The sequence below is a fragment of the Panthera pardus genome, unplaced genomic scaffold, assembly GCF_024362965.1.
Source record: "Panthera pardus isolate Hobbes unplaced genomic scaffold, ASM2436296v1 HiC_scaffold_1, whole genome shotgun sequence".
Lineage (NCBI taxonomy): Eukaryota > Metazoa > Chordata > Mammalia > Carnivora > Felidae > Panthera > Panthera pardus.
Genome location: NW_026526654.1, coordinates 30,271,978 through 30,298,672, shown reverse-complemented (window position 1 = coordinate 30,298,672; position 26,695 = coordinate 30,271,978).

Here is a 26,695-nt window from a genome sequence, read left to right as displayed (position 1 = left end):
TGTGTTTCCACAATGCTATATAATATGTTTCATTTAAAAGAACCTAGACACATTAATATCTACCATAATCCCAACCTCTCTCATAAGCAATGTTGACCTGCTACATCTTAGTTTGATCTATGCAATGTAAATTAAAAAAAAAAAAGTTTATGGTTAAAAAAATGTCTAACTTCCTAAGTCTATGATTTATTTAGGTTTTGTTAATTTGTAAAGCTTGCTTTGGTCACATTTTTATACTGTGATATGAGAGTGCCAACAAGTAGGGTAACTATCAACTGAAAGGAAGTTATTACTTTACACTGTCATTCTAGTAAAAAAATAAAAATTAAAATAGACAAATGTAAACTTTCACATTTTGAGTGGGCATAAAGTTGTTATTTTATTACAATGATGATGGTTTTCAACAGCAGACCAAAAAGAAGGCAAAATATTGACAATAAAAAAGTTTTATCCTTATTCATTTTAATTGACAGATTCACAAACATAAATAAATCGTGACCATTTCAATCATTCAATACAGATTAAAAAGTATTTGCCAAAACTGTCAACTGGAGGCATTCTTATTGTTCAATTTTCAAACTAGAAATGAAAACTCTAGTCATGATCTCACAGTTTTGCTTTAATGTTCTAACATCTACAATTAAATTGTGCTTACTGTACACTTGATTATTTCTTTCACTTTTCTACCAAAGTATCCACTTTCCCTTCTTGTAATATTTGTTGTTTTGTAGGAAACATCAAAGCTCAATATAGCTTTGATATCGTCTTCATTAGTACAAAGATACCTTAAAATTTTTTTTAATGTTTATTTTTGAGAGAGAGAGAGAGAGAAAGAGAGTGAATAGGGGGAGGGGCAGAGAGAGAGTGGGAGACATGGAATCCAAAGAAGGCTCCAGGCTCTGACCTTTCAGCACAGACCCTGACAAGGAGCTCTAACTCACAGGTGAGCTCACAGACTGCGAGATCATGACCTGAACTGAAGTAGGATGCTTAACCAACTGAGCCACTCAGGTACCCCCCAAAATACCTTTTTCACTCTGGGCAAATGATCTTCTTACACAAACCTGATCTCCATGAGAACATATACCGTGATTTTTTTTTTTTTTTTGAGAATGATCAAAATTTGAAACAAGAGTAAGCAATGAAATCTGAACCTTGATAAGAGTGCCTTATTTTTATTTGTATATTTGTTTATGTATAATAATAATTTCATAAAATGCTCATTTTAATTGGCATATATAGGCCCAGGTATTACTAACTATATTTTGTTGTGTAATCTACAATACATTAAAGTACAATAGCATATGAATGTATGAAAGTAAAGAAGCAAAACATAATATCTCATTTATTTTGCATTAAACATATATTTCCATTTTACCCTATTTGTTATCTGAATCACAGAATACCATTGAAATCATTTATTGTTAAATGTCTTCTAAATGTGCCTTCCCATTTGAGCATATCTGTTACATCACTAGTTGGTTTTAGACTTATAAAACAAAGGAATTCATGTAAAGCCTTCAAAAAAGGTACTAGTGATAATTATATAGGCTGTTTTTTTTTTTTATTGTATCTTTAGCATTTTTATGAGGATGTAACTGGGTGAGGATTTTGATTATACTCTTACATTTGGTTAGGAATTAGTTGTTCAAGCACCCAATATTTTTTCATATAAATTCCCCAAAATGAAAATGTGGAACAATTACCAAAAATGAGATAGAATCCCAATACCATAACTCATTAGCAAGGGGGTTATATTGTTTAAAATTTGTCAAACTTACATCCTCTATACTATTAGTTAATAATCAGTGCCTAGACTATTGTTAACAGTTATAGTCCAATTCTTAAAGTGCTACTCAAAAGCCAAAAAACTATCAACCTTGAGATTTATTAGTTCAATATCTTGAATACTGTAAATCATGTTCAAATACCCTGAACAGTTAAATATTTTCAACCCACTGAGTTTTAACAGAGAAAATATAGCCAATACAATGAATTTAAATACGAATGTTTTTAAAGCCTAAGTTAGGACATAACATAAATTATCTGTGTATATATTGAATAACTTCCAAAAATGATTTCACATCACTACTAGCTTAATTGAGGAGGTTTCCATTTGCCTACAGAAACACTGGGTATGCTAATAAAGTCTTTGTCTAAAAACATTAAAAAATATAATTATGATAGCCACAAGGTTTGCGATATTTCTAAATGGTTGAATCATTTACATATCCACCAAAGTTATATGCCCTTCCAAACATGGGTACACTAACCATTTTTTTTTTCCATCAGTATTCAACTATATTCTCACAAGCTTCTCAAAATCTGGAACTTGATGGATGGCATTATTGTCACTTTTTATTTATTGTCACTTTGAATTACTTATATATCTTACTTACAATTTGCTATGAACCACTATTTTTAGTAATTAAATAAGTCATTGAAAAAACTACCAAATAGTATATAAGCCTTTCAATAATCTATTTTATTCAATAAATATATATTTTATCCTATATTTTATAATTATAACTCTATATTATATATAATTTTGTAGTTTGACTAAAGCCTCAAAAACAGCAATATTAGAAAATATTATACAATATTATATATTATGTATATTAATGTGTATTAGGAAAGTAAGTTACATTTGAATAATTTTCTCTATCAAAATGTTTAAAGCATTGTAAAACAAAATACAATTAACTTAGCTAAAAGACATACAATGGTCTAGGAGAAGATGTTTCATTTGTACATGTTAAGATTAAGTAACTCTGAGTGACAGAATATAAAATTAATAGATGTGTTAACATGATAGATGTTTATTCCTCCTTTATATACATCAAGTCCAGAAATAATCAGTCCAGGACTGATTTGGCTGATCAGACCTTCATTTGGGACCTGGTTTCTTCTACATTCCTTGTTGCTCTGACTTTCTTACTTTGTAACATGTGTCTCATAGTCCAGCCATCATGCCAGCATTTCAGCCAGGAGGAAGGAGGATATGATAAAGAAGGGCAAACCTCTGGCCTTCAAGGACTATATCACATGTTCCATCCTACAATTATACTGAATGAGAAAGAATGGAAAATGGGAAGTCTTCTACCCATGAATTCTTCCATATCAAATGAATTAGTGCTCAGAATCTAGATCTAAATTTCTTTAGTCTCTTCTAGATTGTTTTCTTTATGTTTTTAAGCTGCAAGCATTTGGATATTCTGTTTTAACAACTGAGTGCATCCATCCTAACCGAATAAAATAATTCTACAGTAAAATTATTATTACTTATGTAGCAAAAGCCTTTGAATAAGATTGAAAATGAGTTTGCTTATATGACTGTATTTCCTCTTTAAAAAATTCAGACTCTCACAATTTAGCACTTGAAATATGGACAAGTATAACTTTTTTCATGACAAAAACAAAGCCAAGATAGGCCAATCCTGAGAAGAGAAATCTTTCATCCTAAATAAGCCAATATTTGATAAACACACACACATATACTTATATATAATATCTCTTTTAAGTATATTTTTCTACTAATATTTTAATGCAGTTAAAAATATAATACAAATATTTAACAAATAGCAGAGGCTTATGGGCTTCTGGCTTTAGGTAAAGAACATTACCAGATGTTTTTAAGTGATTTTAAGTGATTTTAATGATTTTAAATGTGATTTAAATGTGATTTTTAGTGATTTTAAATGATTTTAAGTGATAATGGAGTAAGATTAATTTTCTCTTTGTCATCTCGTCAACAATAAGAATGACACTTATCAAATTATATATATGTACATTTTTTTTCCCTACATAGTCTCACTTTATCATGAGCAAGATCAACAGAATAGGAAATCAAGACAGCACATTCACTCACTAATTTTCACTGTGGTTAATCGTTGAAACCATTAATGAGACCCCTTGTGCTTTACGGGCTATCTCTAACTTGAACTTGTTCAGCAAATTTTATCTGCATTAGTAGCCATGGCAACTTCAGGACAAATATTGAGTGTTGACCTTCCAACTGTTAAAAACCTCTAAGTTTCCTGTAAGTGCATGGTGTATCTCCACAGAGACAGGAACATGCGAAACAATAGAAACTTTTCATCTGGTTCTAAGGAAAGAAGTTTATTATAAAATTAAATAGAAGACAAAGTACAAATATTAAGAAAAAGTTTTTTTTTCCCCTGAGGTGGTAGAACAAATGGCAAATTTCATAGCAATTATAGAAAGCTTTTATGTAAACAGATCATTATCACAGTTACATGCTTAGCTGCTTGCGGGACTATTGAAGAAAGGGTGGGAAAACAGAGTAGCTCAAGACCAGTACAATCTGAAAAACGTTACTGCCCTGATAGGTGCATATTTATGATATATGGTTTTGTGAAATGTCCTTTTAATTGAAACTAAAAGGCAGTATGTACAAACCTTCCAAATTATATACTTGTTACTGGAAGCTTATTGACTACTCCTATAATCATGCTGATATTCAGCAGACTACATTGTGTTGACTCAGAGCTCCACATCTATGAAATCCAATCGTATGTTGTTCATACTTCAGGCAGATTGCTGTGCCCACTTTAATTTTTTTTTTTATATTTATTTTTATTTTTGAGAGAGAGAGCAAGGGATACAGAGCCAGAGGGGGGAGGGGCAGAGAGAGAGGGAGACAGAATCCGAAGCAGACTCTGGGCTCTTAGGTGTCATCACAGAGCCCGATGTGGGGCTGGAACTCATGGACCCCGAGATCATGACCTGAGCTGTGGTCAGAAGCTTAACCAACTGAGTCACCGAGGCACACCTGTGTCCATCTTGCTTCTACTAATAGAGCCCTGTGATTTTTACAGCGCTCAACTCTGTGTCATTAAAAATGATTACATGTAAGCCCTATGGCATAGTGCATTTTTCAAGGATGACCAGAATAACATCTCTTATCCCACATGCTCTTCTAACAATGTAACTTTGGCATACCTCCCAACTGTTCTTTTCCTTGGACCACATGGAGTATCACAACTGCCTCCAGTATAATTGAAGTAATTTCTGAGACTAGGTCATCAAAATAGCATAGATTTTTCTTGCCCCTTTGAGACACTTGCTTTTGGAATTCAGCTGTGGCCATCTTGTAAGGAAGCCCAAACTAGCCTACATGAAGAAATCACATGGAGAGGACTCATTTAAGCTGATAGTCCAGTAGAGATTCTACTTCCTGCAGTCATCAATTGCCAGACATGTGAATTAAGATGTTTTCAGATGATGCCAGCCCTTGTCTGTTAAGTCCAACCAGGCTTAGTGTTTTTCCAAGAGGCCCAAACTTATCAGTGAGTAAGTCATCACTGCTGTGTTCTGGAATGTCTAAGTCTCAGAGCCTCAAGCACAATGAAATGACTGTTTTATGCTTAAAAATGTGGGTAGATGTTTATGCAACATTAGTAACTAAAATAAGCACCAACTACCTCTCTCCTTATTTGAACCAAGTCTTCAGGTAATAAATTCCTAATTGTGTTTCCTAAATTTGATAAAAAATACTTTCATAATATCAAGTCCATCTTTATTGTAGAGAAGATAATTAGATGTTATTTTCACTCAAAAGTAATGTCAATTGAATTTCAACAAAGAAGCATCTAGTATAGAAATTTTCAATAAATATGTAAGTATAATTGCCACTATCAAAAGTTGAAGACAATTTATCAGTTGGATGTGCAGATTAGAAAAACAGATTTTAACATTGTCTCTAGTCATTTTCTTCCCTCCATATAAAATAGTAAGAAAAATTTTCTTTTGTAAGAGGCAAACGTGATTCAGAAAATGTGTTTTTTGGGGGGGAATTTGAAGTTTAAAACCAGGCTTTCTATCAGGCTTTGTTGTGTATTCAAATCAGAGGTGAGGTAATGTAATGTTGGAAAACATCCAAAGAGGGAGAAAGACAGACATGGGGAGGATAAGATAGAGAAAGGGTGAGAGAGAGGGGGACTGAGGCTCTGGTGCTATTTTTTAATAGATTTTGTTTCTGGTTCTAGTCCCCTTGGAGGTGCAACTGTGTTATCTCTATACCTCTATCTTCCTTTAACACCCAGTTGTCATCTGAGGTTACCTGAAAATAATATATCAGCCAGGATGCCTTTGACCACAAGTTACAGTATCAACTCTGTTGGCTTAAACAAATAGGAAATGTATAATATTCCATAAAAAGACTTCCAGAGACAGAGTCCTCCAGCAGTTTAGCTGCAGAGAAACCAGAATCTTACCATGTTCTGATATGCCCGTCACAGTTAAAGTTTTATTTTATGGCTGGTCCCTCTTGTGGTTATAGGATGACTACAAAGTGTGTACTAAGGCTGCATATTTCCGCATTCAGTACAAAGAGTACCATCTCTTTCCCTGTTTTATTCCCAGTTCTTTTTTTCTTTCAACTTGACCTTCAAAGCCCTTTAATTCTTTATTTCCCAACATTTGAATGTTAATGAGATCTGCTAAAGAAAGAACACTTCTCTGGCTCATCCTTTTGCAGCACAGAAGCAGTGAGTGGCTTTCATCATTTCTTTTTTTCACAAGTTTCCACACATGGAGGAGAGGCATAATCAGACTTAGGAATAATTTGAATTTTATAATATTTTCAGAAGGCGTAGATACAGTCAGTTTTTAAGTACTACTTCTTTTCCTCAGTTTCACTTCACTTTGTTTTTCTTTTAGCTGGTTCAAGGTCTGTAGTTTATGAGTAGGAAATGAACACGTTAATAAAAGTATTTGTAGGTAATATTGTATAAAAATCTTTTTTAATAAAAGTAGATGTATATTCTAAAACACTATTTTTAGCTGAATAGGCAATTAGTTTATGTCAAATATAAATTACTCATATGGAAATTACATAGAAAAGAAGAAAACAAATCACTCCAAATAACATTACCAAAAGTTCAACACTATGAATGTATGTTGCTTTTCAGAATTTGTTTAAGATGTGTTATAACCCTACTCACACACAAACTGTAACATATTCAGCATTAGTTTTGTCTTATATTTGTGATTCTCATAGTCTTATGCACTAAAAGCTTTCCCATGCCGTTGAATATTTTCTAAGTATTACTATAATATATGTAAAATGTTAAAAGAATAAATGTAGTATTAACAATTTTATGCCTTTACTTTTTAGGTTATTTCCTATCTGTTTAGTATTAAAATAATACTGTTATAAAGTGATTAATTCCTTGCCTAAATTAATATCCACATTTTTATTATCTTTTTTTAATGTTTATTTATTTTTGAGAGAGTGCAAGCAGGGGAGGGGCAGAGAGAGAGGGACAGAAGATCTGATGTGGGCTTTGCACTGACAGCAGAGAGCCTGATATGGGGCTTGAACCCACGAACCACAAGATCTCGATCTGGGCCCTAGTTGGATGCTCAACCAACTGAACCACTCAGGCTCCCCATCCACGTTTTAAATTAAAACTCTATCTTTAAATTTATTTTTATAAATGGAGTTATTAGGTCAAATAGTGTATGTTTTTTTTTAATTTTGTCATACAGATGAACATAATTATTAACATATAATTTAAAATATTTCCTGGGCCACTGGTAATATGCGTAAAATGATTGCATACTAGTTTTCACATATTTATCTTTTTTTCCCATTAGTCAGTCTATAGTCAGTCCTAATAAATATTCTGTGACATCAGCTACTAGAAATGACATAATTCTTTACAGCCTATAGAGTACAATGTAGCTTTCAGCATTTTATTATTTCTTTACTTTTCATTTATATCATGGATGCATAATTTTTTTAGGAAAAGCACAAAAGTTTTATTTTGTTTCTTGTGTAAGTAGGGGCTGTTTACATAAACACAGTAATCATAAGGTACGCTTGGGTGGCTCAAGTCAGGTTAAGCGTCCTACTTCAGCTCAGGTTATGATCTTGAGTTCGAGCCCTGCATCAGGCTCTGTGCTGACACCTCGGAGCCTGGAGCCTGCTTTGGATTCTGTGTCTCCCTCTCTCTCCCTGCCCCTCCCCTGCTCATGCTCTGTCTCACTTTCTCTCAAAAATAAAATTAAAAAAAAACATTAAAAAACAGTAATCGTAAGATCCCTTTACCATTATGAAAAGAAAGAAAGAAAGAAAGAAAGAAAGAAAGAAAGAAAGAAAGAAAGAAAGTCAATTCTATTTAAGCAGTAAGTTTTAAAATGAAAGGTTAATCCTATGGAAATCTACTTTGATGTAATAAATGCAATATTGACAATTACATAAGTATCCTTTAATGTATGAAATTCAGATGGAAAAACCAAGCTGAATTTTGGACATCTTAGAAAGATATTTCTGATTAGAGGTAAATTCTCTAAAAGAAATCCTAGCCACTTAAATATTTTTTTTATTGTTTGTGTGAAATTTATTTTGGAAAAAAATTAATGGCAATAGAAACAATTCATTCACCAACTTCTTATGGCATATCCTTATGTATTTCTCAAAAGAGTACATTTAAATCAGTATAAATGTCACAATAGGATTTTTAAAGAACATTTGTTTGATGAATATTTATAATTTTAATTTAAAAGCAGTGATTGAAAGCCAACCTGCAGAGAAAGTTAAATTCGAGTCATTCAGTATTTTTCTTCTCTTCACCAAAATGGTAAAATACATTCCCTTCAGTATTTTCCAACAGGAAAAGACAAAACAAAACACTAATAATCCTACAGTCTCAAGTAACCAATTTACTGATTTTAGTTGAGCCAGCACAAAATTCTTCATAATAAAACAATAGAGGTGTTTACAAATACGTCCAATATATGCTTTTGCTTTCAAAGTTTTTATATGTGTGGGGTAAAAGTTCTCTCAGGGGGAAACTTGACACCACATACTATAGCCATAGAGAGAACTTTTTATTCCTCCCTGTCTAGCAGTGTTGATTAGAAGCTTGAGTTACAGAACCTCAGTCTTCAAAACTACACCCAACATTTTTTAAATTTCTGTTTTATGTTATATTTTAGAAAGAACCTATAGATCTATGTGTGTTATTGAAAATACTGCATTTGCTCCTCATTAAAGTACACTGCCTATCTCTCCTCATTATCAAAAGCCAGCCTTAACTAAGATTTTCTGATCACATTTCATCCATGCCAGGAACACCTCACCTGCAACCTTACCTTTTCTTAAAACTTCTTTTATAAATGTCTTCAAGCAGCTTCTGAAATTTTCCCATACACAAAGTATAAACTTAATTGTAGAAATATGGGCTATAATTGCTTAATTGTGGCCAGTATAGAAAGTACCCATCTGAAGTAAAGAAATCTGTTTAGGAAAAAAGCAAAATGAGTTTTGTAGCCTCTCTGCAGCTAGGGAGAATGCCACACAGACAATTCTGAGAAGAAATCTTATTAGAAAAAGTAGGTACAAGGGTTTAATTGTGTACAGGTTGGGCCTGGAGGTTCTTGTGATGGGATATCTGAGTTGAGCCTTCGTATTGGCTTCTTCCTCATGGGAGAAGAGATTCTGGGTGAAGAAGAAAGCATTATGTGAGTCATCAGACATTCTTCACTCATTATGGCATAACCGATGAGGGTAATTGTTCAGGTCCTTGGGCACTATCTTAGGAAATAATTGAGAAGAAAGAATTGTGGTGTTGTAATAATTTATCTTAAATCACTCATCATCACTGTATTTAGGAAATTTGATATTTTTTAAAAATTATCTTTGGAGCCACCTCTTAGTTTATATCAGTAGGAGCTATGTAAGTTTGTGTTTAACTCTTTGAAAATCATAAATATGCCTAACACAGAAACTATGATAGGTAGACCTTATAATAATGGATACTTACAAAGCCCTTCGAATACAAGGCTCTCTTATAAGCATTTTACAAAGATTAATTGACTTAATTCTACACTAACCCTGTGGGAAGGTATTATTAGAATCACATTTTACACATGAGGAAACTGAGGCACAGGGAGTTGGAGAAACTTGCCCACATTCATTGTGTGGTAGCTTCCTATGCCAGACTTTAAACCCAGTTAGTCTAGCTCAAGAGTATGTGGCTCATAAAAACATAACAGGAAAGGAGAAGAAAGAGAGAGGAAGAAACATCATAAATTAGGGTCGTGAAGAAAAAGGCATGGTGAGAAAAGAGACTTTGCATATTTAATGAGGAACTTGGGTATATTAGAGAGAAGAGAAAAATGTTGGTTGTTGATGCAGGTTTTCATCTATATTAATTTAAAGATGAAGAAAGCAGATTTTAAGTCTTTATTCTGTATGCTATAAACAAGCTTTCACTTTTGCTGTTTTTACTGAAAGACTTCAGTAAAGCTTTAATTTAGTACATTTTGTTTTATTTTGGAATTTTATTTCTTTCAATTAACATAATTGGTGGGGGAAGCCTCAAGTCAAGAGAGGAAGAGTCAGGTTCAAGGTAGAATTTTGAGTGTGTGGTTCTTGGATTGTTTTCCTATGATTCAGTACCCTATATTTACTAAATCATTTTTAGGTACTAAGCTAACCACATAGAGCCAGGAAGAAACTTGGTAGTAGTTACAAAAACCACTGGTACAGGCTATTTCAGACTTAAAATAGACACAGGAAACACAACTAATATGATTTTACAAGACATGTGAGCTTTCTTATTGAAATTAGGATATGAGGCAGTGTTATGTAAAGTGGACCATGTACCAAATTCATCAACATCACTTGAGAGCTTGTTAGGCATCTAGATTACCTGACTTCATTTCAGGTCTGTGGAATCAGAATCCCTGAAATGTAGTACAGGATTGTGTATTTTCACAATGTAATCATTTACTATGCGTGTTAAAGTTTGAGAAGCACTAGTATGAGGATTGCCCGTTGGTTGGAAATAGGCCATGCTGGTACTTAGATTACCTCCAAAATGCCAGGATAAAATATCAGTGGTTGCTGGGAGACATGAAGTATCAGCCTAGGAAAAATGAATTATCTGAGATGGGTTACCTACAGAGAAATCTCTGTAACATCCTGTGAGTTTACTGTACCATAAAATGTAAATTTCAAACTTTTGACCACAAAGCTATAGACTCCCAAATTCATAAGATTTTCTAAACTTGTTAAGGACCATGAAAATGAAAATTGTAATAAGGACATCTGGACAGCTCCACCAAGTTAGTGGATCCAGAACTTACTTAATGCTTGAACTTTAGGGGTAGACCCAAAAAAAAAAAAAAAAAAGTTTAGCTTTGTGTGTTTTGTTTTGTTTACAAATGATTTAAATCATATAATAATATCTACTGACAGTTTTCTTATCCCTTCTCTGTAGATATAGCATTTTGACTAGAGATCAAGCAAAACTGTGATCACTGCCTTTTTTATTGTCCTGATACATACTTTACATTCCGATAGTGTGTGGCTTGTAGTACTCCACAGGCACTGTGCTGTTTGTTTGTTTGCTTTTCTCTAGACTTCTAGGGTGTATTTTCTGTTCAGAATGTTTTTCAAGTGTCATCTCTGCCACATCCTTTTCTTATCTCCTGTGTCCCAGTTCAATCCCCATTCACATTCTGGGATGCATTAGATGCCTAGTTCCATCCATAAGCCTGTTCACAGCAATTGTAGTATATTGATGTTTTCTGTATGTGTGTGTGGCTTTATACCCTCCTGAACTCTTAAGAGCCTAGACAGTGAATACTGTTGTATTCACATTTGTAAATTCAGCTCAGGTCCAGTGCTTGCCATTTAGTGGGCACTCATTATAAATTTGATAAACTCAACTAATCAGATCACAGAGTCATGAACCTGAAAGTCAACAAACACATGTCTCTTAGTGGCCTCAAGAGACATAAATGTGACATAAATTGTGAACTAAAAGCCAAGCACTTTCTTCGTAGAAAAGTCCCTCAGGTCTTACACACTCTTATTTTAGACACCATTAAAAAAAAATGCTTGCCTATTTGATTTCCCAGCACACAGAAAATTAAAAGCAGCAATTTGGAGGCAGTGAGGGGGTGACGCTAGAAGCAAGCACAGGAAGAAAAAAAAAAGTTATAGCTGCTGACTTGAGATTATGCAAAGGTGGTACCAAATGTACCAGTGAAGCACTTTTTCAAAATTAGATTATGAATATCAGCCTCTTTCATGTTCTGTGACAAGGGATAAATTCAATTACAAATCAATTGTTTAAAAAAGACAACTATAAAATTTCATATGTTTAGACATTACCCATGTACTTCTAAATACAGTACTAAATAGTAAGTACTAAATACAGTACTTAATTTATACAGAAGCATCATTAGAAAGTAGGAAATATTTTAAACCAAATAATAAAGAAAGTGTGATATGGTACAGATGTTGGTTGTAGCTATAACGGGGCAGTGGGAGAAATCTACAGCCTTAAATGGATATATTTGAAAATAGAATAAAACTAGAAAAAGAAAACAAAGCAAATCGAGAGAAACAAGGAAATAGGAAATAATAAGTAAAGGCTTAGGGTCAATGAAATATGTAAGGTACTTACAATTGAGAAAATGAAGAAAACCTATATTTATTCCTCTCAACAATTACTAAAATGAACTTATCTCTAATTGCTCATTAAGTTTGTGACACTGCATCAGTTACAGATCTCTACATTCAATATAGTCAATACAATAATTTTATAAAATATCTTTCTGTAGTAGTGAATTAAAAATAAAGACTTCTGACTATAGGAAGCTCTAATTATTAAGGAAAAATAAAAATAAAACAAAAACACAATTTAGCTCACAGTGAATTTTTTGTAGGTAGTGTGGCCAAAGTATGTGTGAACGTGCTGAGGTCAAGTGAGAATAGAGGACTGCAGACTGGGTTTGCCCATCAGTGCTATTTTCCTGAAAGGAATAGATAGAGAATGAATGTGCACTTGGGGACTGAAGACACTGCTGAAATGGAAACGGAAGAAATTCCAGTATGTGGGTCTTTCTAGGTCAGAAATACAATTGTTGAAGACAATTTTTGTCTTCTTCCACAGGGGACATACTAAGGACTAAGGACTATTCCTGGAAAGGGAAACTGATCCATTAGAGAGATGGAATGAAGTCCTTGAGAAGAGGAAAAGAAAGGAAGGGCAGAATAGGACCAGCATTTTAAGCAGTATGGTTTAAATGTTCAGGAATCTGTCTTTTTCACTTTTGTTTGCCTCCCAGAAAATTGAGTTGAATACCTCCCCTAGTATGGGGATACAAAGTTTACTAACTATGCTGGTAAGAAGGTTACATGTGGGTTGAAATGGTGGATCATATATGTTTGAATCTAAATAACATAACTATTGAGGCTTTTGCAGTTTGGCGTGGAAATAACAAGGAATCTGTTCATGACCTATCTGAAATACCAAATGATGAAACATGTTCTTCAAACAAGGAAAAAAAAAAAAAAGTCTTTGAGGAAAGGAAAGGAGGGAAAAAGAGAAAGAGGAAGGAAGGAAGGAAGGAAGGAAGGAAGGAAGGAAGGAAGGAAGGAAGGAAGGAAGGAAGGAATAAAAAGAGGAAGGAAAAAAGAAATGAAGCAAGGAAGGAAGAAAAGAAAAATTTGCAACAGGGAGCTTTCCTCTTTTATAGTCTTATTTCTGTTAAGCTCCTCCTACCCCAGCCACACTCTGCAGCTTTGCCTTGTGAATATGGAATACTAGTTTGTGGTGGGAGGGCATCAACTGGGAGGGATGTCACCTGAATTTAGGTTTGTGTAAAATGCTTGTGCAAAATTTCCTGGGTGAGTTAAAGGTGGACTGGGATAGTGATTTATTTCATTAATTTGGGATGTGTACTTTGACCAGTACATCCTCAAAGACACTTGAACAATGCATCATACCCTGTCATAAGATATATACAACTAGAGTCCATGATCTCAGTTGCCTAAAAACATAATTTCCACTTACTGAATGAAAAAGTTTCCAGTGCATTAGCATCATGGACCCACATGTTCTACTCTTCATGTTCTTTAATCACTAGAGATTGTCTTCAAAATTTGGCATATATGACTGCGCATTTTAAGATATTTCGCATATGCAATTTCCTAAGAGTAAAATGTATCTATTGTAAAAATGCATGCATCTAATAAAACACGCCTGCAATTTTCTCATCTTTCTCCCTACAAACTCCCTTCCCTAACTTTTCAGAGAATGACATGCCTCTTGTCTGTCTTTAATATATCTACTTTTTAATCAGCAATGTGACAGTGATGTGCTAGTTTGCCAGTCTGGACTATGCCTGTTTCTCTTGCTTGTTTGTTTATATTGCCCACGTTTATTCTCAGTTTGGATGATAAACTATACAGTCACCTTTACTATGATGCATTGCCCCAGAGGGCGATTAACTGAAGCACCCTCAGGTATAATTAGAAGTATTAAGGTTCGTATTGCAAAAGTGAATGACACTAATGACTAAATAATAAACCCCCTTGTTCAGGTTTACCATTATTTACTTTCAGCACAGTGGAAGGACAACCTAATGGAGTTGTCAGATGATAGATTATTAAAAATAATTTTGGAAATAAGTAGCTACATAATTTTTGGCATATAACTATTAAGTTCAAAGAACTGAGAAACAGTTCTCAACAAAATGAAACAGTTTCCATTACCATCTATTTATGTAAACATAGTTTCTCGGGGCACCTGGGTGGCTCAGTCGGTTGGGCATCTGACTGGCTCAGGTCAAGATGTCCGGTCCGTGAGTTCGATCCCCACGTCAGGATCTGTGTTGACAGCCTGGAGCCTGCTTCAGATACTGTGTCTCCTTCTATCTCTGCTCCTCCCCTGATCACACTCTGTCTCTCTCTCAAAAATAAATAAAGATTAAAAAAAATTTTTTTTAAAGCATAGTTTCTCAATGTATACCTAAGAGAAAGAAAGAAATATAGAAATAAAATTGTTCTGGATACTGTCTTATTTTAGCAATAAGTAGCATTCACTTAAGTACTATGACCAAAAAAAAAAGTCATTTCGATCCCACTAAGGGATTTATTTTAAGAGAATTTTAAAGTATTATATTAAATATTTAAGAAAGCTTGTAACATATTTTAGTGTTCTAATTCACCATGAACTACCAGTAATTATAATAACTCAATTCCAAAGAACTTTTTAAAACTTATATTCTTATGATCACAGAAAATTGAATTATAATTTACATATAAAAATTTTTTAATGTAATTTTTTATTTTTAAAAAAAAATTTAATGTTTATTTATTTTTGAGAGAGAGACAGAGTGAGAGCAGGGGATGGGCAGAGAGAGAGGGAGACATGGAATCTGAAGCAGGCTCCAGGCTCTGAGCTGTCAGCACAGAGCCTGACGTGGGGCTCGAACTCACAAACCAACAAATCATGAGATCATGACCTGAGCCAAAGTCATATGCTTAACCAACTGAGCCACCCAGGTGCCCGGAATATCATTTTAATGTAGTCACTGATTAAAGACTGTAGAGTATAGATATAGATATAGTATAGTAGTCACTGATTAAAGACTGTAGAGTACTTGATATACCAGTCTGTGGAGGAAATGGGATGGACTCATTTGGTCAGGAGTGAAAAGGATGATGTAAGACATGGGTGTCAAACTTAATATATATCCAATCAGATCCAACTATCTTAGGTTTGATTATATATATTTAAATGAGTGATACAATTTAATTTTTTAAGATCTTTGTATTTAAAATATATGATGAAATTTCTAGGTATCAGCCAGATAACCAAGGTGGTATATAGTTTCACAAAATTCTTTTGGGTGGTATGGGAATAAAAATGCCTGAAGACTCCTAACAGTGAATTTCACACACTTCCCTGATCATACCATGATGTCCCTTGAGTTGCTTTCTCACTCTGTATGTAGTCTGGGCAAACTTCTTTCCCAAACCCACCTGTGTCGTGGTTTCCCCTACTAACCCCAACTCCTTAGTTGAGGATGGCATATAAATCTCAATTGCATGACTCTCTTTCAGCTGCTCATGTCTTTGTCGGGCTCCCATACATACAAAATTAAATCTGGTTTTCTCCTGTGAATCTGTTTTATGCCAATGTAACTAATAGGCTAGCTAAAAAGGACCTAGAATGGTAGAGAAAATGTTTTCTTCCCTTCCAACATATTAACAATTACAAATTCCATATATTTGCATTTTGACTTTGATGGTAAAAAAGCAATAATTTAGTTTGGATTCTTCCAATGCATGGTGCTGGCTTTTCAGATTTTTATTCCTCATTTATATTTTATTCAACTATGTTACTATTAGATTGTTTTAAATTTTTAGCTTATTGGTGATTTTTTAATTTGTTATATAATAATATTTATTGTCTGTATACCAATTTTTTTCTTCTCATCTGCTTATTGATGTAACTTTGTGGTGCTTTTGGTTTATAGGAGTTTAAATACTAATGCCACCAAATTTAGCAATACTTATCTTTATGGACTATCTCGAGAATGCAAAGATATCGGTGGCTGTGGTAGGCTGAGGCTGAGTTATGACATCCAAGACTGCCATATCCTGATGCTCCAAGTCTATGAATATGTTACCTAAAATGGTAAAACAGACTTTGCAAATCTGACTAAGGATCTTGAGACATGGGGGATATCCTGGATTATCTGGGTGGGTCCAATGTAATCACAAGGATCTTTATAAGAGAGAAGGCACTGTGAAGCATTGCAGGGAGAGATTTGAAAGTTCTATACATCTGGCTTTAAAGATGGAAAAAGGGGCAAAGAGACATATATGTCATTGTGATAATAGTATATTTTATAAATAATTTTATAAATAATTATATCTTTATATACTGTTTGTTTTTATCGGATAAGGCAAAAATCTTGTTCTTTGACAAATGCTTTTAGATAGTCTTGTGTACTTATTCTAGAAAAAAAAAACTTAAAAAAGATAATCTCTTTGTTCTAATTATTTAAAAACCCTATTAGAGCACAAATCATGAGGATTTTAATTCTCAAAGGGAAGACGGTTATCCTTTTTAATTTTGAAATGTCCATCAATATTTCAAATACTTTCTCCTCCTTTTCTTTGTTTTTGGAACCCCTGTTACTAACTTCTGGAGCCCTGGCTATAACTGCCAGTAACTTATTTTCTCATTTCTTAAATTTTTATGCTGTGTCCTAAAGATTTATGGACTCAATTTCTCATTTTAAAAATGTGTGCTTTTCAGAACACACGTTTGTGGCAAGATCAGAAGCAGCGGGCTTCTAGCATCCAGGGGGAGCCCTGACCTGGCTGGGAGCATAGCAACTGGCACACCCTCCTGCTGTGGGAAGAGTTGGCCGGCCTCGAGGGTGCCTTCTCCTTGGTTTTCCTCTTCAGATATGCAGGTACCTATAGTCTTTAGAACACAGAAGAGTTCCTTAATCTCTTTACTTTGAAGCTATCTATGAACTCTTATATTTGTAGAATATACTTTCGTGTATCTTTTTCTTTCTTTTTATAAACTATTAAAAATTTTTTTTTATTTTTATTTTTTTTTCTGAGACAGAGAGTGAGTGGGGAGGGGCAGAGAGAGGAGACACAGAATCTGAAGCAGGCCTCAGGCTCTGAGCTGTCAGCACAGAGCCTGATGTGGGGCACCTGAGATCATGACCTGAGCTGAAGTCAGACGTTTAACCCACTGAACCACCCACGTGCCCCATCTATAAACTACTTTTGTAAGTATAAATTCCAGCATGTTCTCAATCTATAATTTTTAAACTGGAATTAATATTTCATAAAATAAGACATCCATGAGACTTTGAAATTATTCTTAGACATGATGTAAGATGTAATATTTTTCAAATTTTCCTCTCCTTTATTAAGTAACATCTTTGATTTTGTAATGTGTGATTCCTGTTTATGTTCTAAGCCACATGAACATAACTTTACAAAATGAATGAATGAGTTAAATAAGACATGTGGACTCAGGGGTTTTAGGAATTGAACTTGTACTTCCTTTTCATTTTCTTTTAGGTTTATTTCCTTTACTCTCTCTATTTTATTCAACCTAATTATAAATTATAATTCAGTGGAAAATAACCCATATAATATATAATCAGAAATTATATTGGAATATAAATATATGCACTATTATCTTAAATTTAAAGTATACTTTATAATTAATATATGTATTTATGCATATATGCTATATATTTTTCTTAAACTTGAGAAAGTTATGTGTATATTTTTTTTCACATAGCCAATTTAAATTTTAATTAATGTCTCTACAATTTTGGTTAGCAGTAGATTCCTTAATTTCTCATCATAGCTTTGCAAGTTTATTATTTCCATTTTTTAGTTTATTTTGTTGGTCTTTTCATAGATTTATGATATTAAAGTTTTGTCCATTTTTTTCTAAGACCTTGTAAAGCTACATTATTTCATTTGTGAACTATTTGTTAGGTACATTTTATATTTTGTCTTTTTATTTTTATTATAATCTACTTTTGTTTCCCATGTCTGAATGAGATAGCTGTCCTAAACTATGAATATTCACTCCAAGTTATTGTATATAATCTACTTGTTGTGTATATTTCTAGTTTTGTATTTTCATTTCTATCTGTCTCACTTATAAATCAAACACTATTATAAAATTTTCTGAACTGTTCACTGGTGTATTTGGATTGTTCATTGTAACCATTTTCTATTTATATGGCATTAATACACTGAGGTCATTGAATGTGACCTAATTGATCTTATTTAGAATTTCTTGAGATATACTATGTAGGCTGTACATATTACATAGGGTTTTGTTGTTTCTGTTGTTTAGTATATGTTCATAGGCCTCATATTAAAATAGAGTTAAGCCTGGTATAGAATTATAGTTTTACTTTTTTTAACATTTATTCATCTTTAAAAGACAGAGAAAGAGCACGAGTGGGGGAGGGCAGAGAGAGAGGGAGACACAGAATCTGAAGCAGGCTCCAGGCTCTGAGCTATCAGCACAGAGCCTGATGTGGGGCTCGAACTCACAAACTGTGAAATCATGACCTGAACCGAAGTCAGACACTTAAACCAACTGAGCCACCAGGCACCCCAGTATAGAATTATAGTTTATTCCATTTTATTGTGTTGCGCATCTCTGCTAGTGTAAATTCTGGTGACAACTATTCTCATTCATTTGAAGATGGCCATTCTTTTTTTTTTTTTAATTTTTTTTTCAACGTTTTTTATTTATTTTTGGGACAGAGAGAGACAGAGCATGAACGGGGGAGGGGCAGAGAGAGAGGGAGACACAGAATCGGAAACAGGCTCCAGGCTCCGAGCCATCAGCTCAGAGCCTGACGCGGGGCTCGAACTCACGGACCGCGAGATCGTGACCTGGCTGAAGTCGGACGCTTAACCGACTGCGCCACCCAGGCGCCCCGAAGATGGCCATTCTTAATTCTTTGCAAATTTTTTGGATTTTCATTTTGTTTTTAGTGTTCTGTACATCATGGCTCAGCTTCCCCTTCTGTTCCTCTGTTGATAGGATTATGGGGAGGCTTGCTAAATCTATTCCCACCCCCTATAAAGGGAGACATAAGATTCCACTGCTTGATTTGGTATTTTCTTGTATCTCCAGTCTAATGTCTATGATGCTCAGTCTTGGGAAGGAAAGAAGGACAGCGCCAAGGACTCTTCTCAAGGACATTTATCTATCTCACTATTTTGCATCTATTATTTGCTTCTACTATTCTCATCTATAAATAAGAACTTTTATTTCTTCTGAAATGATGAATAGAGATTCAGGAAATATCCCATATTCATTGTTTTGGGCATCTCCTTTATACATATCAGATCTTTGCATTTTCAGACTTAAAACTCTTGTTTTGGTGATGTCCTATCAGTTTCTTTCTTTCTTTCTTTCTTTCTTTTTTCAAATTCTTCAGTAGAAAAGAAGTAGCTCTACACATAAAGTTAAGGACTGATAATTTCTAAAGCTTGTTTAGCAGTGAAGGCTTTGCTAACAGTATCTCAAACGATATATGTCCAAAATGTTTGGGTGTACTGGAGTCTACTATATCAGTCTAATGATTAGAGTGTTTCCTTTGAATTTCTTATTTCCCAACAATTGGACATAAAGTCTAATATCTTATATATCAAGCATGATAAAGTGTTGCAACTTTATTAAACCCACTGTATTATAGTCCCAGGAACTTAAACTTTCAATTCAGTGATTCTGTAAAACTCCATTTGTGTCTGGAATCAAGATAATGTAAGTTGCAAAGGGGTGTTCATCTGCTAAGGGGCAGAGAAAGCCAGCGTATAGAGAAAAGAAAGAAGCAAACATACAAAGTGGTGCGGAGATGAGAGGTCATGTGGCTCCAGGGTAGGAGAGAGGGAAAGCCTGATGATGAGGAAGCTTTGATCGTTGATAGATTTCCACATCTCAATTCTCAGCCCTCAGGAGGTCTGAATGCACTGCCTGCCCTTGTGTCCCACGAAATACTGCTGCATCCTTTTCATAAACTTCTTTCCCTTTTGTTCTTTTATTCCATTTTTTTGGCTTAAGGCATTTTAATTCAGTTCTCTAATGAGCCAAGATTAACCTTGACAAACACAAATATTACTTGTGGTTTACATTGTTGAGAGATTAATTTAGGAGGTTGTGTTTAACACACTGCACAGATACAAGAAAGGAATGACAACTTACATACACACACAAAGCAGATTTTAGTTGTATCTTTCATGCCCTTACTAAATCAACTTTACTTTTAGTTCTCCCTGCTTAATTTTATTTCTAATTCCTACCTAGCCAAATTTGTTAGACTATCAACAGGACCTAAAATCATTCTCTATTGATGGCATTGGTAAGCTGTTACTGTTGGAAGAAAAACAAAACAAAACAAAACAAAAATACCCTGAGGGGTGAATTTTTTGAATCAAGTGAATGTTATAGTAGCACCTTTATATTTCCATCACGCATTCTAATATTTTAATCACTTTAATTATCAAAATAAATTGAAACAAATACTATCTCTAAGGCATAAAGATGAATCTCATTTTATTTAAAGCACACAATTTCATATTTTATACTAAACAAGATATCAGTCACATGTTCAAAAAAATAAACCTCTGAATATCAGTTATGTAATATAAATTTGATTAAGGTATGTAAGTGATATTAGAAGATTTTAAAACATGAACCCATTTTTATATGTTAGCACATCAATTTGCATCATATTATATGAATACACAGTCCTTTGTTATTTGCTCATATTAATAAGAACCTCAAATATTGTGGAGCATATATTGTCTCCGAATTATTCAAGCACAGCATAGCCTCAAATTATGATTCCACTACTTAATACTTTATGGTTCTGGGCAAGTTACTTAAATCCTGTAAATCTTAATTTCTACTTTGGGTTTTTGGAGTCCTTATGCAAGATTTAGAAATACAATGTTTTTAAAAACATGAATCACAATGCCTGGCATATAGTATCCAATTGGTGATTGATTATTAATATTATTAAGGCAGGAGAAGAATAAATGCATAAATTAATATATGCATAACTGAATATTGATTTTTGCCTCCTGTGTTACAAGGTCTCATGTGTGATTTCTCTCAGGTTTCTTCTCCTGACTCTCCTGACTTGGGAGAGCCTCAACTGCCTCAGAGAAGATCTCTCTCAGATCTTCTGGCCTGAGCCCTGTATTTTGGCAAACTGCCCCAAATCACTTGGTGAAGATCCTAGAAAAATATTGTCTGTGTTACAACTCATTCTTTGCCTGGAGAACCTTGGGATTCTGGCATACCTGCATTAAAAGTTCAACCATGTGTTTTCTGGTTTCTTTTCACATCCAACTGACTGATTCTCTCATTGCTCTACCAGTATGAAGGAGAGTCATCAATCTATTCTCTCGTACAGTGCTTCTTATTTCTAGCATTTAGCTCTTTTAGGCGGCGGCTTCTTCTTCTTCTTCTTCTTCTTCTTCTTCTTCTTCTTCTTCTTCTTCTCTTCTTCTTCTTCTTCTCAGCTCTCTGAGGGGGAAAAAACAAATTTTTTGTAGCTTATGAAACATGGGGCTTTTGGGGTTAGGATGGGAGTAATAGCCTCTTGCGATTGTCTATAACCTATTCTTTTTGTATCTTAACTATAGTAATTTCCTAATTAATTCAAGGTAATTTTGGTGGAAATAATCAGCCCTTGGACCTCTAGTTATGATTTTTGTGTATAATGTTGTTCTGGAGGAACATAGAAGTTAATGAGAAAATTTGGGTTCAAGTTTCAAAACTGATTTTCTCTTGCTCTGTCACACAAACTGCAGCTTTTGTGTATTTAGCAAGGACATTTGCCCTGTAACCATCCCCCTGCCTTGCAAACACCAAAAAGGGAAATATTTTGATAGGAGAATGAAGCTGTTAGGCAATTTGTTATACTCCCTGAATCCCATCTTCTTTACCAATGAAGCAGGAATAAGAATTTTAAATTTATAAAATTAAAGTGGATTAAGAAATAGCAGTAATTTGTGTTACAATCTTTGCATATTAAGTAAAGCTATGTTTTTCTTTGCTCAACAGCTGTGAGAGGTTTGGGGAGATATTTTGAAACTAAATATTATTTTAAAAAAAGGACTTCAATGATTGAGAATACTGGTGACTAAGAAAATAGTTTTATTGGTGGTGGAATGAGTAGCTCTTTTTTTCTGTAATTTTAGGCAGGATAAATAGACCCTCACAGTACTCTGAAACTTTAAAACAGATGGTTTAGTAAGACCTGCCAGATGGAGGAGATGTGACAGATCAAAGGGTACAAGACCCTGTTGTTGTCTGCCTTCATCACGAAATATATATCCTTCCTCTCTTTCTCTTCAGTCAAGTCGTAATATTTTATTTGTTTGTTTCTGAAGGATCCACCCTGCTTTATGTTGCCACAATCCTCCAGGGGAGTAGAACTGAGTTTACAAAATAAAATCCTCTTGGTCTAAGCTAAGGATGATGGTCCAATACTGTCATCATGGATTGGTTTAGGAGTGGAACTATGACATAATTATTGCCCATTATATAGGAAGAACACAATTGGCAAATTTTTAAAAGCTTTTTCTCACTGAGAAGACCAAAACACTTCAGAAGAGTGTTTTCCTCCCCTCAGCCCTCTATCCTCACCCTTCCCCTGAAACCACAGTAACCACTTTTACAATGTGACGGGAAGCAGCAAGGCTTCTGGCAGAGTAAATGGAAAGAAATGGTGACTTTAGTGCTATTGTTGAGTAGTTAGGAGCTCTGGTAACACCTATCTTGGAACTTCTTGCTCTGTTAGAAAAAATACTTTCCTTACTTCTACAATTCAGGGGAGACAATTATATTTTGTGCATCTGAGAGCATTCTAATGAATATAAAGATGAGTTCAGTATGAGCCATGAAGTCCCACTGGCTCTGTGGCAATTGGATAGTGAGTACAACGTGATAATTTAAAAAAGAAAATGTGAAAATTGGTGCCATTGCTCTATGAAAACTGAGATTCTTTATTAGGAAAACACATTGTCAAAAGTAAATTATTTAGAGTGTTTCCTTCTCAATTGGATATAATTAATTGGAAATATTTGAGGTCAGTAATCATACTTAGTTTTATACATCTAGTGCATAGCACGAGAAAGCATTCAATAAGCACTTAATGAATAATAATAAAAGCATAATGACGTTGAAATAATCATTTTGAAGACATATTTTATGTCTGCTATACAAAGAACTAGAAAAGGTATAATTTATAACTGATGGTGGATGAGGCAATAATTATTGAAACACATTACTAAAATAATTGTTGTAGTTGAAATAGGATGTCATGGGATGGAATACAAATAAAACATTTATGATAATATATATTGCTATATATATTATATATAGCATTATATATAATATATATATATATATATATATATATGTAAGGAATAAGTCTAGAAGAATATAAATTATAACATTTCATTAATTATTTTTGAAAAGTTTTTATTTTAATTCCAGTTAGTTAACATTAAGTTCAGTGTTATATTAGTTTCAGGTGTACAATATAGTAATTTAACACTTCCATACATCATCTGGTGCTCATCACAAGTACCCACCTTAATCCTCATCACCTATTTAACACACCCCACCATCCACTTCCTCTCTGGTAACCATCACTTTGTTCTCTATAGCATTGAGTATTATTTAACACCTTAAGTGACAGGTATACCTGGTAAAAATTATAGGTCTTCAGCAAAAAAATTGATTTTTCTAAATTTTCTTTACTTGAAAAAAAAACAAGAATTGAGATCTGATTCTAAAAGGTATGGCCTAAGTTAGTAGAACTACTCAGAGGAAAATGTCAATTTTTTTTATCTTATTGTATTCTTCTTTTCTTTCCTTCTACTTTACTTGCTAGTTATTCTGTCACTATTTATGGCTCCCTATTGTATGATAATTTCTGACATGTCCACCGAAGGCACTATTCAGTGTCTTAGACTAATGTCTCTAGTCTGAGCTACAAAGTGCACTTGCTCATAGAAACCTAGTTTTGGCAAAGAAAGTCTGTAATCTATCACCTTAGAGTGGAATTGAAAAATGTATTACCTAAAGTCAGAATATAAGACCTTCTTTGGAGAAATTTAGGAGATCCTCAAACTGTATTATCAGTGGACCTGTGAGTATTCATGATATAAGCCAGTAGGAAAAATGGAGAATCTACCTCATCATTCAGATCAAGAGAATCAACTCCAGGGATCAGTTGGAAACAAAATTCAGTTGGAAACTCAAACAGTCCTCCAGGCACTGGATGTAGATAGGTGTCTATTTGTTTTTTTATAAGATTTGAGCTGAGGAAATTAATTATAAATGTAAAAAGATAAAATTAAAATAACAGGAAAAATAGTAAGGAAAAATAAAAGTAAGGAAAATAATTCTTAAAACACAAATGAAATCCTCTGACTAGTGAACAAGGATAATACTCAGAAAATATTAAGTGTGTGTGTGTGTGTGTGTGTGTGTGTATGTGTGTGTGCGCGCGTTTTGAGCTGGGTACATTGCTTGGAGCTAAATATAGTCTGTATGTTTATATAAGATTCAAGTATCAATGCAGTATATTATCTGTTATTGAAAACTATATTTAGATATTTTTAGAATGCAAAATGTGTGCACCCTCCTGACTTGAACAATTTGATGCAAATTCAACAAATTTTCTCATGATTAGTTACTTATATATTCAAGAATTTGGATTCAGAAAAATATCTACTTGTGGTCCTCTATTTTTAAAATGATTTGGGAGATTTGTGCTATAAAAAATAAGAAATGTTAATATTCTATTTTTATTTTGTTTCTCTTTGTATTTGAACACTGATACATTTGAAAGCAACAGCTGGGGAGAGACAAGCAATTTTAGAAACTGTGGATTCTTTCACAAAACTATATCTAAACTCAAAATATTTCTTCTGTTTTTCTAAAATTAGTAACTGATTTATGTAAGTTAACTTATTTTGAGAAATTTTATACATATATATGACGTGTGCGTGTGTGTGTATAATTTTTGATAAGTTAGAAAAATACTTGTAAATATCCTTAATTATATTCAATTTTATTCAATGTAAAAGCTTTCACACCATTGCAATACTTTTGGAAATATGGGGCTATAGGATATGTTGGAATATGTGAGAGTCTGAAAATTAAACTGATGGATTTTCCTAATGCTTTCACACTTTCCAGTAAATACTTTAGTAATAGTTTATTTATTTTTCTTATTAAGACCTCAACTATTTCCCACGTTGAATGGCAATAATTTAGTTACTTAAAATAATGCATATTAACACTGTTATAACCTTGAACAGTGGTATCCAAGAGAATTTTCTTCAATGATGGGAACTTTTCATAACTTTACTGTATATTGTGGTAGTCACTAACCACATGTACTGAATGCTTGATATGTGGCTAGTGTAACTGAGGGAGAACATTTCTATTTTATTTTATTTTATTTATTTTTTTAATGTTTATTTTTGAGAGAGAGAGCTAGAGTGTGAGTTGGGGGGAGGGTGCAGAGAAAGAGAGAAACACAGAATCTGATGAAGGCTCCAGGCTCTGAGCTGTCAGCACAGAGCCCGATGTGGGACTTAAACTCAGGAACCGTGAGATCATGACCTAAGCTGAAGTCAGATGCTTACCTGACTGAGTCACCCAGGCGCCCCATTTTATTTTTATTTTTATTTTTATTTTTTTATTTTTTTTAATTTTCATTTTAATTTTTATTTATTTGAGAGAGAGAGAGAGAGAGAACATGTGTGAGCAGAGGGAGGAGGCAGAGGGAGAGAGAGAGTGAGAGAGAAAGAAAATCCCAAGCAGGCTCTATCCTCAGCAAAGAGCCCAACACAGGGCTTGATCTCATGACCCTGGGACCTAAAATGAAATCAAGTCATATTCTCAACTGGCTGAGCCACCACACACCCCTCATTTTATTTTAATTAATTTAAATAACCACATGTGCCTAGTAGCTACTATATTGTATAGCATAGTTATACAACATTGGGAGTAAATATGTATCTTCAGAGTCTTTTTTTGGGGGGGGGTCATCTCAAAATAGAGTACACATAGCCTTCAAAACTGGAAAGAAACAGAATGAGAGAGAGAGAGAGAGAAAGCTTTGTCTGATATTGTGAGTTGAGAAACAATGATTTCTTACAATGCATGGTCTAATGAAGGGTGTAAAGTGGAAATTGAGAACAGTGGTATACAAGATTAGATAAGAAAAATAAAAGATTAGATAGAAATGTTTTGTATTCATGGTCATTTATTTTACATTTTTTTTTAAGTTTATTTATTTTGAGGGAGAGAGAGAGAGAGTG